A 19,268-nucleotide genomic window follows, 5' to 3' on the forward strand; every position below is an offset into this window, starting at 1 on the left:
GGTTGCATATGTGAGTTTAATGTTGTGAGATTGTTCTGGTGCCTTTTTGTGCTGTGAACAGAGAACTAGGGTTGTTAAGTCCTGTGTGTGGAGGTTGTTGGTGGAGAAAAACTGTTGGTGGGTTGTGCAGGGTTTATTCCTGTGTAAATAAGGGTGTTGGTGGGCTGTAGCAGTGAGATCTTTCCTTGTGTGTTGCAAGAGTCTTTGTCCTCCCAATATGTGAGGGAGATGTTAGAAGGGTCATGCAGAAAATGTCTGTCCCTGTTTATCACATCATTTGTGACAGTGATGAGTGTCCCTGTATGTGGAAATGTGCAGGTTTGGGGAGGATTGTTCTAGGGTGCTTGTCTTTGCATGTGGAGAAGGTACAGGTTTGAGGGAAACAGTGCCAGGGGTGCCTGTCCCTGCGTGTCAAGAAGGCTAAATGGGGCAGGGGAAAAGCATGCATTGCACAAGGGCTGTTTCTGGATAAATTCACCCCTCATCCAATCACTCCCATCTTGACAAAAAGATAGCATACAAGGATGCTACCTGAAAAAAGTGTGCACGCATGAGGGAGCAATACTGGGCTGGGAATCCCACAGGGGCCACCCTAGGGAGAAACGCTGGGTACAGCAGAGTTATCCTCCACCCCGAATTTAGGGGGGAACCGGAAAGACACTGCTCCCCTTTCAGCACACGCGTAATGAAGTGGGATAGGAGGAATGGATTACGCGAAACCAATCCCATATCTCGAGAGAGGCAAGGATATAGATCTAAGCGTATGTATGCACACAGTGCGCATGCGCTATATGCATGACACGCTCACTCGGCTTCATTCGGTCCGCACTCGGCTATTTCCGTCTCTTTGTTTTAAACTCTGAGTCGGAATATTGGGGGGGAGGAGGAAAGACAGAAAGTATTTTTTTTTTCTTCTCTTTTTTTTTTTTTGAGGGGGTAGGGAAAAAATAAAAGGGGAACTGGAAGGAAAAGGGGATGGGAATTAATCCCCTGAAGATAAAAGATTCCTGCTCCTCCCCCTTCTCTTAGCGGCCGGGCACAGCGTTGCTCCGCTCCGCTCCGCTCCTCTCCTCTCCTCTCCTCTCCTCTTCTGTTGCCGTCGCTGCTATTTGTTGACAGGTCAGTCTGCCGCCCTCCAGTGCGGGGGGGGGGGGGGGGGGCGAACGGAACGGACACGACACGATATGATACAACACCGGGTCGGGTGTGTGGCAGGCTGTGCTTGAACTTTTTGTGATGCAGAAAATGCACGTTATTGTCTCGGTGGGTTCGGTGTTTGTTGTTTTTTTTTTTTTTTCTCCTTAACCCCCCTTCCTTTTTCGTGCTTAAGGGTAGCTTCTGCCTACCAAGGGGAAAGGTGTATTTTCCTTTAAAAAACCCCCACAAACTTCTACCCTACCTTTATTTCTCCCCTTTCTGTTTTCACCCCTCCCTTTCCTATTTTAACTATTAAGCTTCCTGGCTTCTGGAGGAGTGGTAACGCTTCTTTCTTTCCGGGTGCCTGGTCAGTATGTCCCTGTGTCCTGCCAACAGGCTCTAGTCCTCAGGTTTGCGTGGAGACCTCATATTACTGTGGGTTGGTTTAGGTGTGTAGTTCAGCAGGGTGATAAGGAACGTTTGTGGGGAGGTGGTGGTGGGGTTTGGATGAGAGCTGAGTCGCATTCAGAGAGCTTCCTCCACCCCTATTAATGGTTTTGCATTGATTAAACCCCCACTGTTGGGAGGGGGAGGGAATCTGTCTCTAGTCAGAATGGAGTGGGCGTATTCCTTGCTAAATGACCTCAGTTATACAGATGTGGGGTTTTGATGCTGTGTATGGCTTAGGTTTTCAAGTCCTGGGAGAAGTAGGAATGGAAGTAGCGCTGGTAGATTAAAAAAGGAATGTTTGTGGTTTGCATTCCCCTCTCCAGCATTTGTTGAACGATGTAGTCTTCTACTACCAAGTTCTGTTTTCTACAAATGTTGAATTTGTCAGTGACTTGTGGTGCTATGGAATAACGTGGCAGTCGGTCTCTTGTTGAAAAGTAATTGATTTTGCTTCAGAATGTCCTATGAAGAAACTGCAGGAGACTTAATACTTTAATACTGTGGTTGTATAATACTCGGATGCTCTGTGCTAGTTCACGTATATTTTTGTTTTGGGAAATGTTGTATACTCTGTGTATGCATAGTCTCAAATCGGTTTAGTCACTTTTTTTGTTGCTCTCTGGATGTGAAATATGGGTGACTGAGAAACTGAGATCTAGAAATTCTGTTTGATTACCCAGGTGTGCTCTAGAATGTTCCTTTAGAAGTGTTTTGCTTTGGTATTTTTCAGGAGTCCTACATAATTGTCTACCTATGTTTCTTAGAATTAAAGTTGTGGATGAGAAGGTTAAAATAAAAAAAAAATCAGATGCTATTTAAATACAACATTCACTCTAACTCTGAAATCTTATGTGCATAATGATCCTTCTAGACTAAAGTAATTTTAGACCAAAATGTTGGATTCTCCAGGAAGCTACTTCAGGAATATATTAAAAATACTTGCATGGAAACTTTAAGGTAGATATGATCTGTAAAGCGGATGTACATTTTGAAAAACACTGCAAAGGTAATGAGATCTTGCAAGAATGCGAGTGTAGAATATTCTTGTTTGTTCATATGTGTATATATAACTCTTCATCCTTTTATATTGGGATAGTGGTCTGAGTGGTACATAGTTTGAGACAGAGATACTAAATGGAAGCCTTTATCAGCAGTATTTGGTGATGCAATGGATTTCAGAATGTTGATGTTCTTGAATGTCTCGTGGATTAAACTGTTTCCTTTTTGATATTACTAGTGTCGTCCCAAAAATTGGGGTTCGTTTACCTGGTGTGCAAAATGCCAATATACACACAGAGCAGAGGTATTTTATTGCATATTTGCGCAGATATGGGTGCCTGTCTCGAGACAGCACACCTAGCTTTCAAATTAACAGTTATTTATACATAAAGCATTAACGTATTCAACATCCTAATACATATGCAGTATTCTTCTATTAAATGATTGGTTAAAATCTCTTCGCCCAGCATGTAAATTAGTACGCATGCTTAGTTGTTGTTCTTCAACTTCATCATTTGAGTCAGTGGTATAATTGGGGTAGGTGGTCCGTGAGTCGGCGGTCGCGATCTCCCCCTGCCGGAATTACCTTTCCCCTAGTTTCCTACTTTTTTGGCAGATCTAAGCGGTTCTTCATAGTTTACTAACTAGACTAGTAATACATCAGTTAAACTTCTGCTTTCGACAGCCACATCCTGCTTATTAGACAAAGGTACATTGTCTAAGTTCCTATGGAGATAGGGTAGGGCTCTACAGTGGATTTCTATAGCAGCATCAATCATTATGTGAATCGTATACTTACATTTGATTATTAGAACACTAGTAAAAAGGGTTGAGTAACAGTTCAAACTACCCCCTTGTGCTGGGATAGGTACTCTATCAGGTTTGAAGGGAGGCCAGAGAAAACTGACTTAGGAATGTCAGATTAGAATGTCTGATTGAAATAAGTTAACAGCTAGAAAGATGCTGCCTGATTCTAGAATCTATTACTTGGTACAGGACTTGTATTGGAGTCCTGTCTCTAGGGTAAATTAATAATTTTAGTAAAAGATTTTGGGAAGACGAAAGTCATGGCTCACAGACTTTGTTATAAATGTACTTGCTATGCTGAAGTAGTTAATGCAATCAAAGGGTGGAGAGGGTGGGGTTGCATTGCATTAAAACTAGCCCTTGCTATTGTGATATGTACTGTTGTAGTGTTGATTGAAACAGATACTGTATGCAGCAGTTCCTACTGTAGTCTATTTTGAAGAGCTGAGGAAAAACTTGCTGTTCTTCAAATCGGATTTCTGTTAAGTTAATCTTCTGAGTAAATACTTCTGTATTTAAACTGCTAGCATATACAATACTCCTTGTGGTGAGAATTTAGGAGATGGAAAAAGTTTACTTGCTATTGAAGATTTTAATGAAACTTGTAATTACAAAGGTCTGAAAGTCTTACAGGCATGTTGCAGGACAGAATAAAAGAGCAATGACTTGATAGGTAATGTAATTTTCCTACCAGAAAGAAAACTTCATTTAAAGTGAAAGTTGAGTTGTTTCTGAGGGGTAAAGTCTTTCTGAATGACCTATTACTTAAAAAACAAACAAACAAACCACCACACCAAAACCCCAAAACAAACAAACAAACAACCCCCCCAACAAACAAAAAACTAAAAAAACCCCCTTGTTTTTTAGCTTCGTTACCATGCAAACTCTAAAATGTCTCCTTTCATAGAGTTCAAGAGTCTATAGGAATAGATATGTCTACTTCAGAGAACTACTTTTTTTTTTTTTGAAACCTACCTTGTATAGTAAGAGCTCATCAAATTGCACTTGCTTTTTGAAGCACTTGACACAAATTATTTTTGGAGATGATTCTTTATAGTGGCAAATGTACCTAGAGACAACATCTGCAAATTACAGGCTAGTTGAAAAAAGTGAATTTGCTATGAGCAGCTTAGTTCATTTAGAAAGGCATAGTTAAATAACAATTTATGTTACCATTAGGGGCTTATTTTTAAAAGAAAAAAAGGAAAAAAAAAAAACCTGCAAAAAAAAAAAAAACCCCTCACAACCCCTAAACACTCCCCCCAGCTATTGATAGTCAACCTGTCATTCCTCATACTTGTGAATGATTTGTGCTATGTTTCGCAGAGGGATAAAGAAATGGAATTCTTATGTGTTTTCTGTAAAATAATAACAAAAATAAATTGATGGCTGAACAAAGGTAGAGAAGGGACCTAAATAAGTGTGTGAGACGGTATGGTGAAGCTCAAGACTTAAGTGTTCTGGTTAGCTTTTGGCAACCAGTCATGTAGCAATGACTGCCTCTTGCCTAGCTTGTAGTTAGGTGATGTGGAGTCAGCTGGGGAAAGTGGTGAGGAGATTTGGGTGAGAAGCGGAGATACCAAGGGTGGGTATGCTGGTGGTACTATGACTGAGGAAAGTAAAGGCACAAATGCAAAGGAGACCAGGCTCTTTTAGTTTGGTTGCTCATGGAACAACTTGTTTGCACAGATGAAAAATGGTTGAGTTTGATGAAAGTGATGAGAAGGGAATTCCTGATACCCTCATATGTTTGGGTTGCTGTTAACCATTTCACATTTTAACCTTGTGACTGACGCTAACATTAAAACTGACAATATGTAAAACCTCTTATTTTAGTGGCAGTAACTACCATTATTAGGTGAAATTGAGGGTGTATTTGCTTTGTGAATAGCATAGTAAGGTGGGAAACAATTGTGTGTGTGAGGGGGAATGTGTGCTGAGCAGTATGTGCTTAAGAAAAATTTTTTCTTTCCAGGTTACTGGAACAAAGACTTGTGAACAATTATTTAGTTCATAAATTAAACTGAGAATTTTTTTTTCCACCCTTATGTATTGCCATGGTTTAACCCCAGCTGGCAACTAAGCACCCCACAGCTGCTTGCTCACTTCCTCCCTGGTAGGATGGAGGAGAATTGGAAGGGTAAAAGTGAGAAAACTCGTGGGTTGAGATAAGAACAGTTTAATAATTAAAAAGAAATAATAATAAATTGGAAGGAAAAGAGGAGGGGAAAAAATAACAGAGAGGAAAATAAAACCCAAGAAAGAGTCCCTGAATTTTATTTTGAACTTTTTTCTTTCTGTGTTTTTGTTTATGTTTTTAAAGTATGGATTCCAGAGCTGTATATGGTATCTGACTGATTCTGTCTGCACCAATGAGATATCTCTCTCTTGACTTGTTATTCCTCTGACTTATACAGCCAATAAATACATTAGTACTTCTTGCTTCAGCATTATGCTGGCTGGTTAATCTCTGACTTCTAAATATTTATTTTTTTTTAATTGAATCCTCTCTTTTTGGTGGGAGGGGGCAGGCAAATATAACCTTGCCACTTGTTAAACGTGTGAAGTGCTTACCAATCCTAGAACTTATTGTCCCCAAATGCAGGTGCCTGCTGCTGTGTGTGTGCTGCCCCACCCCCTGAGATCCTGCACTTGAGGGGAAAAGTTACACTGTATCCATGAGGGAGCTGGGTGGTTAAAATATACATTGCAAATAATATTTGTCTGGTTTAAAGCGAAAATACTTAATTTGTTTTGGAAACAATAAGTGTGGATGTTTCCTTTGAATGAGGTATATAACTGTGGTGGGTTAACCTTGGCTGACTGCCAGGTGCCCACCAAGCTGCTCTCGCACTCCTTCTCAACAGAAGAGGGGGAGAAAATAAGATTAAAAGCTCATTGGTTGGGTTAAGGACAGGGAGATCACTCACTAATTACTATCACGGGCAAAACAGACTCGACTTGGGGAAGATTAACTTATTGCCAATTAATAAGAGTAGGATAATGAGAAACAAAACCAAAAACACCTTTCCCCCCCCCTCCTTCTTCCCAGGCTTAGCTTCACTCCTGACTCTTCTACCTCCTCCTCCCATGAGTGGCATGGCAGGGTGGGGGGTTGTGTTCAATTTATAACACTTCATTTCTGCTGTTCCTTCCTCCTCGCGCTGTTCCCCTGCTCCAGCGTGGGGTCCGTCTCACGGAATACATTCCTTAAAGAACTGTTCCAGCTTGGGCCTTTTCCATCCTTTTCCATGGGGTACTTCATGGGGTACTTCCATGGGGTCCTTCAGGAACAGACTGTTCCAGCGTGGGTCCCCTACAGGCTGCAGTTTCTGGCAGAAAGCCTGCTCCTGCATGGGCTGCAGTTCATACCAGGAGCCTGCTCCAGCTTGGGGGTCTTCGATGGGTTGCAGTGTAGGTATTTGCTCCAGTGTGGTGCTTGGCGGGCTGCAGGAGGACAACCTGCATCACCATGGTCTTCCCCATGGGCTGCAGGGGAATCTCCGCTCCAGCACCTGGAGCGCCTCCTCCCCCTCCTTCACTGACTTTGGTTGGTCTGCAGGGTTGTTTCTCTCTCACTTTTCTCACTTCTCTCCCTTACAGCTGCTGTATAGGTTTTCTTTTACCCTTTTAAAAAAATGTTATCACAGAGGTACCACTAGCTTTGCTGACTGGCTCAGCTTTGGCCAGCGGTGGGTCTGTCTTGGAGCTGGCTGGAACTGGTTCTGTCTGACATGGGGGCAGCCTCTGGTGTGTTCTTACAGAAGCCACCCCTGTAGTCCCCTGCCGCTACCAAAACCGTGCCACGTAACCCCAATACTTTTTCCTGCAGCCATGGGCAAAGGGAGCTCCTGCCACCACCCACCCTCTCTGTGTGAGAGTGTTTCCCATTCATGGGCCTATCGCTAGTTCTTCTGGTTCACATGGTCTTTTGGGGGGAATCCCTTGGGGGCTTTTCCTTATTGTCCTCATGCATGTGTTGTTCTGAAGTTGGTGTTTTGTCCTGGTTTTTCCTTTTTAACAGTTTTGCCTGCATCTTGAAGTGCAGTACAAAGTCCAGAAGCTGCCCCAATAATACTGCATGGTCATCCTGGCTGGGGCTGGATGTAGGAGGCCTCTCAGTCTGGCTCACAGGATTTGTCTCTTCTTTGCATGGGGTGGGGACTGCAAAGGGGCCCCTTGGTGGGCCTCCTAGGAGAGGTCCATAGCCCTCAGGCATGTTCCAACTTGTTTGTGCCCCATCCCCCCCTTTGGTATTCCCCTAATCCCAAACATGTTAGAGCTAGTTCAGCAGACCTTTAAAAGGGGGGTGTGTGTGTGTCTCCCTCTAAACTTGCCTTTTTATGTTTACTTAATTTTAAATGTGAATAGAAAGTAATTAAACTTTAATAATCTTTATGGAGATATATATACACCTGTATATAGAGTATCTATCTACCTGGGTGTGTATATAGAGATTAAAAAGAAGTTCTACATCTGTGTATAAATAATATATATAAGGTGCAAATGTACAAGGTGTATAGATACAGGTATCCATACATGTTTTTATATGTGAGCACTTTGGGGCCCAAAATAAATGGGCAGTCAATCAGAGGATGCTCTTAGATCACATGGGTATACCAATCTCAAAAATGGCAACTAGCCAATTGCAGGGCAATACGAAAACACTTGGATTCATGACATTAGTAAAAACAGTGGCCGTAGTGTATGTAGTAGTGTTGTCCCACGAGTGTGAGGTCGTTTACCTGGTGTGTGAGACGCCAATATACACACAGGGCAGAGGTATTCTTATTTCATGTCTGCGCAGAGATGGGTGCTAGGTGGTAGCTCCACAAAGCTAGCACACAGTTCGGTCATACAGGTACAGTATTTATACAGTCTAGTTATGCATATGCATAAGTTATTACACAAAGCAGTTTTCTATTGGTCTACATTTCTCTTGTTTCAACTTAAAGCTACAGTGCTACTTTAATATTCTGCGCACGCTCAAAGGTGAGGGGTCTCTGCTTGGGCCGGGGTCTGCAGCTCGAGGGGTGTGACTTTTAGTATTATAATGAGGATAGTTCACGTGAGGGTGCTTCTTATCACACTTCTACTAGTTGTTTCAGATGGTTCCCAAAACATCTTAATTAGCTTGCATATTTCTCCAGGATGTGCTTTACTCCCAAGGACAGTAATTCTTGTTTAGACGTTCCTCTTTCCAGTCTGAATCCCCCTTATCAGCTTTACGTAAGCCTTGGCCTTCCACCAGCTCCTGTTAGACTACACTGTTAGACTACAATTCCCCCCTTTGAGACTATGAGACTTTTCTTCATAGTCCTCATATGTCTCATTATTAGTTCTCATTAGCAACTTGTACAATTAGTCATCTAACACATTTTAAGGCACAACTAACAACAATACAGATGATTATCATGATGAGTGCAATTATAATTATCATTTGAAGTAAACTTGCCAGCCATCCAGTTAGGGAGAATCCAAAACTTTGTAATATTTTGTTTAGAGGCCTGAATATTTCTACTTGATTTTGCCACTTGTTTTATTTTGTCATGTACTAACATTAAATCTAAGGTTAGTCTGTTCTGCAATGTCATCTTTGAAGTTTCCTGTAATTGAGTATTTTAAATCCTGTAATCCTGCTCTGGTTGCATTTGCTAATAGTTCTACTTGTCCTGTTAGATTGTACAACCACATTCGACTCTGAAAGGAGGTAATTTGGAGACTAAGGAAAGTTTCAGTTATGGATTCTTCCGAAGGATTGGACAAGTTTTAAGACTAGATTTCTGTTACAAAAAGTAAATGCTAGGTTAATCAATGTCAGAGAGAGAATTTTCATTGTAACCATGCTAAATTCATAACACTTTCCGAGAGTGTCCTAGGAGTAATTTCAATAATAGTTTTCTAAAAGATAAAACCTTGATACAATTCATCAACAGTCCCTGGTTAGTTGGAGTTTCAGTTCTCCAGTTGGCATAATGCCACTTGCTGTCGTTCATGTACATATAATTGGAAGGGTTTCCTCAAATTCAGGAGTCCCAAAGCAGGAGCCTCCATGAGTTTCCTTTTAATTTCATCAAAACTCTTCCTACATTCAGGTGTCCATTTGAGAACCCCCTCAGGTCCTTTCACAGCAGCATACAGTGGTTTGGCAATTAGTCCAAAATTGGGAATCCATAAGCGATGCCATCCGGCCATTCCCAGAAATCCTCTTAATTGCTTCATTGATGTAGGTACAGCAATTCTACAGATTGCCTCTTTTCTCTCAGTACTTAATTCTCTCTGTCCTTTGGTGATTTCAAACCCCATATATTGGACCTTTTTTTTTTTTCCCCCCCCAATCTGAGCCTTTTTCTTAGAAACCCGATACCCTGCCAAGCCCAGAAAGTTAAGCAAACTGATGGTGGCTTCCAGACATGCCTCATAAGTGTCAGAACCAATTAGCAAATCATCAACATATTGCAGCAAAGTTACAGCATCATGATCATTTTGCCATAGTTCCAATTCTTTGGCTAGCACGTTACCAAACAAGGCAGGGCTGTTCTTGAATCCCTGGGGAAGGACAGTCCAGCAGAGTTGTGTCTTTCGTCCTGTAGTTGGATTCTCCCATTCAAAGGCGAAGATGGTCTGGCTCTGCTCATCCACAGGTATACAGAAGAAGGTGTCCTTTAAGTCTAACACTGTGAAATAAGTATTACTGTTAGGGATTGTAGTAAGGAGGGTATATGGGTTTGGAACCACAGGGTGGACATCTGCTGTCCTTGCATTAATTTCTCGTAAGTCCTGTACCAGTCTATATTCAGAAGAATGGGGCTTCTTTACAGGTAGGATGGGAGTATTAAATTCCGATTGACACTCCTGTAACAATCCATGTTCTAGAAAGGAGCTTATTATAGGTTCTAATCCTTTTTGGGCCTCCAGCTTAATGGGGTATTGTTTCTGTCTTGCCAGTTGAGCTCCTGGTTTCAGTTCAGTCTTTACCGGGGTCGCATTCTTCGCTCGTCCGGGTATCTTCGATGCCCACACCAGAGGTGTGACTGCATTCAGTATTTCCTCTGGAATATTCATTTCTTCGTTAGGATCTTTCTCGGTCAACATACATATCTGGGCTTTCCAGGCAGTCTCAGGAGGAATATGCAACTGAACAGAGTCATCAGAAAAAGTCAGTTGTGCATTCAGTTTACAAAGTAAATCCCATCCAAGCAATGGTAGGGGGCATTCTGGCATCTAAAGGAATCCATGAGTTAATTTAGTATTTCCAATTGAACATTCCATAGGTTGTAAAAATGGCCTTAAAGTCTTTTTCCCTGTTGCACCAACAATGCTTATTTTAGTTCTACTTAAGGTTCCCCTACAACTAGTTACTACAGAATGTGTGGCTCCACTATCAATTAAAAAATCTATTATTTCATTCCCCAGCTTGACTGGAACCAGAGGATCGGCTAGGGAAACTTTATACACTTTATATGCGATTGACAGTAACTGTGAGATTGTCATGCCATCTGCACCCTCCACCTTTTGTAATTTCTTTCTTATATCTGCTGCTGCTTGACCAATAAACAGCATGTTAAATAACTTTGAATTGCTATCATCTTCCGGATCCAGATCTGTCCATTTTCGAGCTACTTCACACAGTCTCTCATAGAAGGCTGATGGGGTTTCCTTATCCCCCTGCCTTACTTCATATAGTTTCGATAAATTCTTAGGCTTTTGCACTCCATGTTGAATCCCATACAAAATTAACTTTTGATATTCCTTTACCCTTTGTAATCCCTCACTTGTGTTTCGATCCCACTCCGGATCCTCTTTTGGGAGATACATATTGGTATTAGGCATACCCCCCATTGTTGGATCAGTCCCTGTCTAGCCTTCTCTAAAATCATTCTCCTCTCCTCAGTGGTAAACAAATATTCTAGGAGAGCCTGTACATCTCCCCAGTTAGGATTATGAGTCATCATTACAGTTTTAACAGTACTATACATTCCTTCTGGATTGTTTCGATAGGATCCAACTGCCTGTTTCCAGTTGAATAAATCAGAAGTATTAAAAGGTACATGTATATATACCGGTGTTCCTTCAGGCCCTACAGTCTGTCTGAGGGGAGCTTGAATTATCGGTTTCTGTCCCCTTGTTCTTTTAGAGACAGGACTCACAACACTCACAACTCCATTATCACTTGAGCTATCGGATTCTGGCTGTTTTGGGGGAGTCACCAACAGCTGAATATCCTCTTCCAAATTTTCCGATTCAATACAACAAGATTTTCCCTTTTTCCCTTTTAACACATATATTCCAATCTGATGTTTAGAATCCACTAAACCACATTTCTTCCCGATATCCCAATCATTTCTGAACGAAAGAAACATATCCACATAAGGTATTTCATCCCATTTTTCACTTCCCTGACAAAACAACATTAATTGCAATATCTCTGACAAAACAACATTAATTGCAATATAGTGTTATGTTTCAAGGATCCATTCTCAGGCCATTTTTCACCATCTTCCAATTGATATTGTGGCCACCATTGATTACAATATTGTTTTAGCTTATGTTTAGTCATGGGATCTCCCCCAAATTTATTCCAATTCTTCAGGATGCATTCTAGAGGAGAGCAAAGGGGTGCCTCCTGGGAGGCAGCAGCACCCATATCGGTACTGAAAAACCCAGCGTTTCATACACAAACCAGAATGAGGGACGTCTCCCTTCGTTAATTAGAACAGAACAGAACAGCGTGTAGAAACGAACAGAACTATGCTTCTGCCGTGTATCTTTCCTGATGCCGTCTTATGCAGAGCCCAGAACAGAACAGATGGTGCTTGCTTCCCAAGAGCTCTTGCCCTTGCCCCCCTTTTCTCATATCCCAAAAACTACCTCTTTTCAGTAGCATTGCACCGTTGTGTCGCTACCGCCCGACTGCAGGAGAGGAGCTGAAGTTAGAGTCAGGATTGAAGGTTTGCCTGGGAAGAAGGGAGGGGTGGGAGGAAGGTGTTTTTAGATTTGTTCTTATTTCTCACTGTCCTACTTTGTTACAATAAATTGGCAATAAATTAAATTAATTTCCCCAAGTCGTGTGTGTTTTGCCCATGACGGTGATTGGTAAGTGATCTCCCTGTCCTCCTCTCAACCCGCGAGCCTTTTGTCATATTTTCTCCCCCTGTCCTGTTGATGGAGGGGAGTGATAGAGCGGCTTGGTGTGCACCCGGTGAACAGCCAAGGTCAACCCACCAGAGAGAGTTTACAGCTACCTGTAAGACTGTTATGGGACGCAGGCTTGTGCTATATGTGTTTTCTTCTCCTTTGGTCATTGATAACATTATAGGACATTAGGAAATGCTCTAACAGAGTGAGGAGGGAGAAGATGGAAATGTACTGTGAACTGCTTGCATTCCTGCCCAGGCCTGCAGCAGTCAAAGAAAGGAGAAGAGGTATAGAAAGGAGAGCAGTGTTCAAGGGGGGGAAAAAAAGAAAGTGACTGGAGAAGCCTGACTGGTGATTGACACCCCTCATACCCTGTTAATAAAGTTTCTCTGTGCATGGGTTAAATTCATTGTTCAGTGTTTTATATTTTGTACATGTGCATAGTAGTGGTGTGTCGGTAGATGTGGCATAGACACGTCTACTGACACACTAATTTTATTAAAAGACATTTATAGTGCTCTGGAGGAGGCAGGAAGCTCTGGAGGTTTTAGAAGAAACAAGGTGAGTGTGGCAGAGGTGGATGCTCCATGGTGGGCAGACTTGGTGGATAGGCAACAGTTTTCCAAACACAAGGATGGTGTTAAGTACTTCTTAACAGTGATTGATAGACACATTGTCAAAGCATGCCTGGGCCATTGGTTTAAAAGGCAAAACGGGTTTTGAAATAGCTGGAGATTTTAAAACCATTTTTAGTAGGGGCCCATGCCTAAGAAGTTACAGACAGACTGAAGAAATAAATTTATAAGCAAGCCTTGAAATAAGCATTTAAAGCAGTATGATGTTTACTGCTTTGTTACTAATAATGAAGTAAAAGCCTCTGTTTATAGAGGGTTTAAAGAGGATGCTCAAAACAAAGAGATTTTACAGCACGTGACACTCTTGACTACGTTGATGTGTTGTTGGAGTTTATAAAGAGCTATAGCCATAGCTTTCACAGAAGTGTCAGAACCAGGCCTGTGGATGTGAACTCTTTAAACTCTGCGAGGGCTTGGAAAAATGTATATGGGGGCATATTTAAAATGAGAGAATCTGCACCTCTGCTCAGAAAGGGAGACCAGGTGGAGGTGCTCAACACAGCTCAAAAGGATGAAAAGCCTTACACTGTATCCTACAACAGGGGACCTAGCACAGTGGGCAGGTGCGTGGCAGTGGGCAGGTGCGTGGCAGCATGGTGACCACCCGGCAAAAAGCGGTGTCCTCTGCTTCTCCTGAGCTTCTAGCACCCGGTAGAACCAATGCAGCCACACAGATAGAGCTCCTGTCAGAGCGTGTGACCATCCAGGCTTCTGACTGCGGGGGGTGTGCGCGAGGATATTCCTGGAGATGGAGGGCGATAGCAAGCAAGCCTGTGGGAGGTGTGACCAGGTAGATGAACTACTCTGCCTGGTGGCCGAGCTTCAGGAGGAGGTGGGCAGACTGAGGAGCATCCAAGAGTCTGAGAAGGAGATCAACCAATGGAGCTGTGCTCTGCCATCTCTGGTACACACATGCCAACTCAGCATGGCCACTACGGAGGTAGGTCCAGGATCTGTTTTGTGCCAGGAGGAAGGCAGTGTTATGAGGGATAGGGAGGGATGGAAGCAGGTTACTGCACGGAGCTGTAAGAGGAACCCCTCCTTACTTACCCTCTCTGCTACCTTTACAGAATAGGTACGAGGCTCTGGGTATGGTAGATGAAGCGCATAGTGAGATAGGAGGAACCTGTGCAAGCACCGTCACCAAGGTCAGATCAACCAACCCCTCACAACAGGACCTGCATTAAGACCAGCGCCAAGAAGAAACAACGACAGGTTATGGTCACCATAACTTGTCACCAGTGGTGTTCCTCAGGGCTCAATTCTAGGGCCAGTTCTGTTCAATATTTTTATCAACGATGTAGATGCAGGAGTTGAATGCACCCTTAGCAAGTTTGCTGATGATACTAAACTGGGAGGTGCTGTTGACTCTCTCAAGGGACAAGAGGCCTTGCAGAGGGATCTAGATAGATTGGAGCATTGGGCAATCATCAGTGGCATGAAATTTGATAAGTCCAAATGCTGGATTCTGCACCTGGGACGGATTAAAGCCGGACACAAGTATAGATTGGGAGAGGAGTGGCTGGAGAGCAGCCCTGCAGAAAGGCATCTGGGGGTGCTGGTTGACAGCAGGCTCAATATGAGTCAGCAGTGTGCCCTGGCAGCCAAGAGGGCAAACCGCATCCTGGGGTGCATCAAACACAGCATAACCAGCCGGTCAAGAGAGGTGATTATCCCACTGTGTTTAGCGTTGGTGCGGCCTCACCTTGAGTATTGTGTGCAGTTCTGAGCCCCACAATTTAAGAAGGATGTTGAGGTCCTTGAATGCGTCCAGAGGAGGGCAACAAAGCTGGTGAAAGGGCTGGAAGGCATGTCCTGTGAGGAGCAGCTAAGGACTCTGGGATTGTCTAGTTTGGAGAAAAGGAGGCTGAGGGGCGACCTCATTGCTCTCTACAGCTTCCTGAGGAGGGGAAGTGGAGAGGGAGGTGCTGATCTCTTCTCCCTGGTATCCAGTGACAGGACGCATGGGAATGGCTCAAAGCTGTGTCAGGGGAGGTTCAGCCTTGACATTAGGAAGCATTTCTTTACCGAGAGTGTGGTCAAACACTGGAACAGGCTTCCTAGAGAGGTGGTCGATGCCCCAAGGCTGTCAGTGTTTAAGAGGCCTTTGGACAATGCCCTTAATAACATGCTTTAACTTGGTCAGCCCTGGAGTGGTCAGGCAGTTGGACTAGATGGTCATTGTAGGTCCCTTCCAACTGAACTATTCTATTCTATTCTAAAAAAAGTAGTTGAGTACCTCAGCCTTCTCCATGTCAGTTGTCACTAGTTCGCATGTCTTATTTATTGGGGGTGGGTACATTTTCTTTAACCTTCCTTTTCTGGCTGACTTACCTGTAAAAGCCCTTCTTATTATTCTTCGCACCCCTTGCCAAATTCAGCTCCAGCTGTGCCTTAGTTTTCCTAATCCCATCCCTATGCATCCGGGCAGCGTCCCTATGTTCTTCCCAGGATACATGTCCCTGGTTCCACTGCCTATGGATTTCCTTCTTACACTTTAGTTTGACCAGGAGGTCCTTACTCAGCCATGCTGGTCTCCTGCCTTCCTTGCCTGATTTCTTTCACATGGGAATCAAGAGTTCTTGCTCTCTCAGAAAAATGTCCTTAAAGAGCTGCCAGCTCTCTTCTGCTCCTTTGTCCCTGAGGGCAGTTTCCAAGGAGGTCACATCCACTAGTTCCTTAAACAACGGAATGTTTGCTTTCCTAAAATTAAGGGTCCTGACTCTACTTTTCACCTGGCCCATAGCTCTCAAGGTTGTGAATCCCACCAGGGCATGATGACTACAGCCCAGGCTGCCACCAATCTTGACCTCTCCAATTAGTTCACCTGTGTTGGTGAACAACAGGTCCAGTAACCCTTCTCCTCTGGTTGGGCTGTCTATCACCTGGATTAAGAAATTATCCTCGACACACTCCAAGAGTCTCCTGGACTGCTTGCATCTTGCTGTGCTGCTTTTCCAGCAGATGTCAGGGTGATTGAAGTCCCCCAGCAGGATCAGGGCCTGTGATTGTGATGCTTCCCATAGTTGAAGTAAGAACGCTTCATCCACAGGCTCCCTTGGTTGGGCAACCTGCAGTAAACACCAACCATGAGGCTTCCTTTGTTGGCTTGGCCCCTAATTTTAACCCATAAGCTCTCAACCTGTTCATCGCTGTTTTTCAAAGACAGCTCTGCACAGTCAGTCTATTCTTTTACATAGAGGGCAACCCCCCTACCCCTCCTTCCTTGCTTGTCCCGTCTGAACAGTTTATAGCCATTGATTGCAGTGCTACAGTTGTGCGATTCGTCCCATCACGCTTCAGTGATAGCGATTAGATCATAGCTTTCTAGCTGCACAGTGGCTTCCAGCTCCTCCTGCTTGTGACCCATGCTGCATACATTGGTATAGAGGCACTTCAGCTGGGCTACCTACCTTGTCACCTTTTTAGAGGAGCATGCCCTAATTCCTCTGAGGCATTTCACAGGTGTTTCCCTGTTGTTTCCTAATACATTAGCAGCCCCTGGCTCTTGTCTGGTGCTCAAAACTCCACCCCCTTCCCCTGCTAAGTCTAGTTTAAAGTTCTCCTTGTAAGTCTGGCCAGCTTGTTGGTGAAGACCCTCTTGCCCCACTTGGTCAGGTGAATCTCTGGTGAATTGCCCAAGTCTTTTTCCCACCCCTAGCCTACTGGCCTTTGGTGTTGGGGTGGGCATTGGAGAGACAGCCTTGATGCTGTGGGACCACTGCACAGCAGTAGCCAAAATGTTGGTGTGTTATCAGCACTGTTCTAGCTACAAATACAAAGCACAGCACTATGAGGGCTGCTATGGGGAAAGTTAACTCCATCCCAGCAAGACCCAATTCTTTTTGCAGGTCAAAAATCCTCTCCTGATTAGCTGTGTGCCATTCTAAGAATGGCTTTTTCTCTTCAAGCATCATGCTATCCACCCCATAATATTCTGGCTGTGGAAGAGGGTCTACATAACTTTGATTTTTAGCAGTGTTGAAAAAATGGGGGGGATAACCTTTGCAGCCTGCAATTCCCAATGCTTGGGGAAGGCTGCTTAGTTTCATGGGTAAAAAACTGTAAAGAGTCTATTAAACGTATACTCAGGCTGGGTACTTCTGTGTACATGAGTTTACCACCTTGGGTGATTAATTCCACGTCCATTTTTCCTTTCAAAAGCTGGCTAATAACGAAGTAGTCATCATAGCCTTTGGCATTACGTGCTAGGAAAGTGTAGCCCCAAAACTCTGTGTCCATAAACAACTGAATAAAGTCCATGGGACATGTGTCCCCCTTGAACTCCCATTCTCCTTCAGTTTCCCTTTCCACCCCTCCTCCTTCTTCATCCCAAAGGGCATCTGGAGCTGACTCCATGGCAAAAACATAGTTTGGGCTATATGTCCCGGTTTCTTGCATGTCATAGATAATATAGCCCTGCCCTCCTTCTGGATTTTTGATCATGGGCATGAAACGCTGGTGCTGGTTCTTGTTACAGATCTGTTCATAGAACATTCTGCGCTTCCAGCCTTTACATTTGTGATGCTTTTCTACATAGGCCTTGCACTTCTCACAGAAAATCATAGCCAAATAATCGGTTTGTTCTTTAACAGCCAGGGCTGTGAATGGATAGTGCTCCATGAAAGGATAGCTGTGTTGTATCCAAAGCAGCAGCATTGCTAGTTTCTTAGGTTTTAGTTCTTAGGATGTCACCTATGTATTACTGTGGCATGTGCCCTCAGATGTCTTTTGCCTTCAGCAATAGCAATCATGCAGTTTGTTAGTAAGTTATCTTCTTGTCAGCTAATTTCACTCAGCAACATTCAAGCACTGCTTATGCCATTATCTCTATGGGTATTGCATGGTCTAATTGTTAAAATCTATCTTGGTTAGCATATTCATAGTGAGTTGCGCATCTAAATTTTTGTTTTGTGAGTTAACAACGATTTGGATTTTCCAGGGTAGGTTCATGCAATTGCTTGACGTATTTGCACTCATCTAAAAACATCTAGTATTGTATTTTCAGGCTTCTTATTGATATGAGTATACATGATTTGTGGTTTTTGACATCTTAAATGCACAATTGTGGTGTATCCTCAGCTTTGGTTATAAGCTTTAAACTTATATTCAAACATGTCTAAAGTCTCAATTAAATCTGAATCTTAGGGAGAGTGCTTTAGTTTGTTAATCTTAAATATTTGTCAAATGTCTCAAGTCAGAGAATTTTATGCTGAGAGTTGGCACAGAAGGAAGGAATGTCATTAAAGCACCATTGTGCTACAACATGGACCTTAATTTTGGCAATTTCATTTGCAAATTGAAACATTTATTAATGGACCTTTCTCTCTAGTTAACAGCATTCACTGGTAAACTGGAGACTGTTACCCTCTTGCTTTCTGATCGGTGATAGCAACACTTTGACTATTAATAAAACTTGTGTATGTTCAGTTGTCTTAAGTACTCTCTAACTCTGTCTTCCTCTACTGTGGTTAATGCTTTACTCCCCCTAGACTCTACCAGTAGACTCAGAGACCTGAGGGAAAACTGTACCAATGAAAACGGAGGCAAGGAAATTGAGTACCTCAGCCTTTTCCACGTCCTCATTCGCTAGGTCCCCTGCCCCATTGAGTTGGAGCCCACATTTTTTCTTAGCCTTTCTTTTACTGCTATTATACTTAGAGAAGCCCTTCTTGTTGTACTTCACATCCCTCACTAGTTCCAACTCCAGCTAAGCTTTGGCTATCCTAACTTCATCCCTGTGTACTTGGGTAACGTCTCTATATTCCTCTTGGGTAGCCCATTCTCCACATCCAACTTCTTTGTACCTCCTTTTTGCATTTGAGTTCAGTCAGGAGTCCCCTGTTCATCCATGCTGGCCCTCTGCCACACCTGCTAGAGTTCCTGCATGTCAGAATAGACTGTTCTTGTGCTTTGAGGAGGTTCTCCTCTGAGATGGGAGCCTGTCAAGCAGATCCCTAAATAAGCTGAAATTTGCTCTCCTGAAGTCCAAGAATGGGATTCTACTGTTTGCCTTGTTTCCTTGTCTCACGATCTTAAACTCCACCACCTCATGGTTGCTGCAGCCAAGGCTGCCCTTGATGTTCACATCCCCAGCCAGCT

General features: G+C 43.3%; 1 protein-coding gene across 7 annotated transcripts in view; it reads left to right on the forward strand.

Moving 5' to 3' along the window:
* The first annotated feature begins 821 nt into the window (after positions 1 to 821).
* LOC140650550 (polycomb group RING finger protein 3-like) overlaps positions 822 to 19,268 on the forward strand; it is a 187,929-nt gene continuing 169,482 nt past the window's right edge. For 4 of the 7 annotated variants that reach the window (XM_072859013.1, XM_072859015.1, XM_072859016.1 and 1 more), the window contains exon 1: positions 822 to 1,119. The gene's annotated coding sequence lies outside the window, so the exon portion shown is untranslated. Of the gene's footprint in view, positions 1,120 to 1,182; positions 1,264 to 19,268 lie in introns of those variants that run through there. The other 3 variants (XM_072859009.1, XM_072859014.1, XM_072859010.1) reach the window with 2 other exon arrangements.

This window comes from Ciconia boyciana, chromosome 4 (genome assembly GCF_034638445.1).
Source record: "Ciconia boyciana chromosome 4, ASM3463844v1, whole genome shotgun sequence".
NCBI lineage: Eukaryota > Metazoa > Chordata > Aves > Ciconiiformes > Ciconiidae > Ciconia > Ciconia boyciana.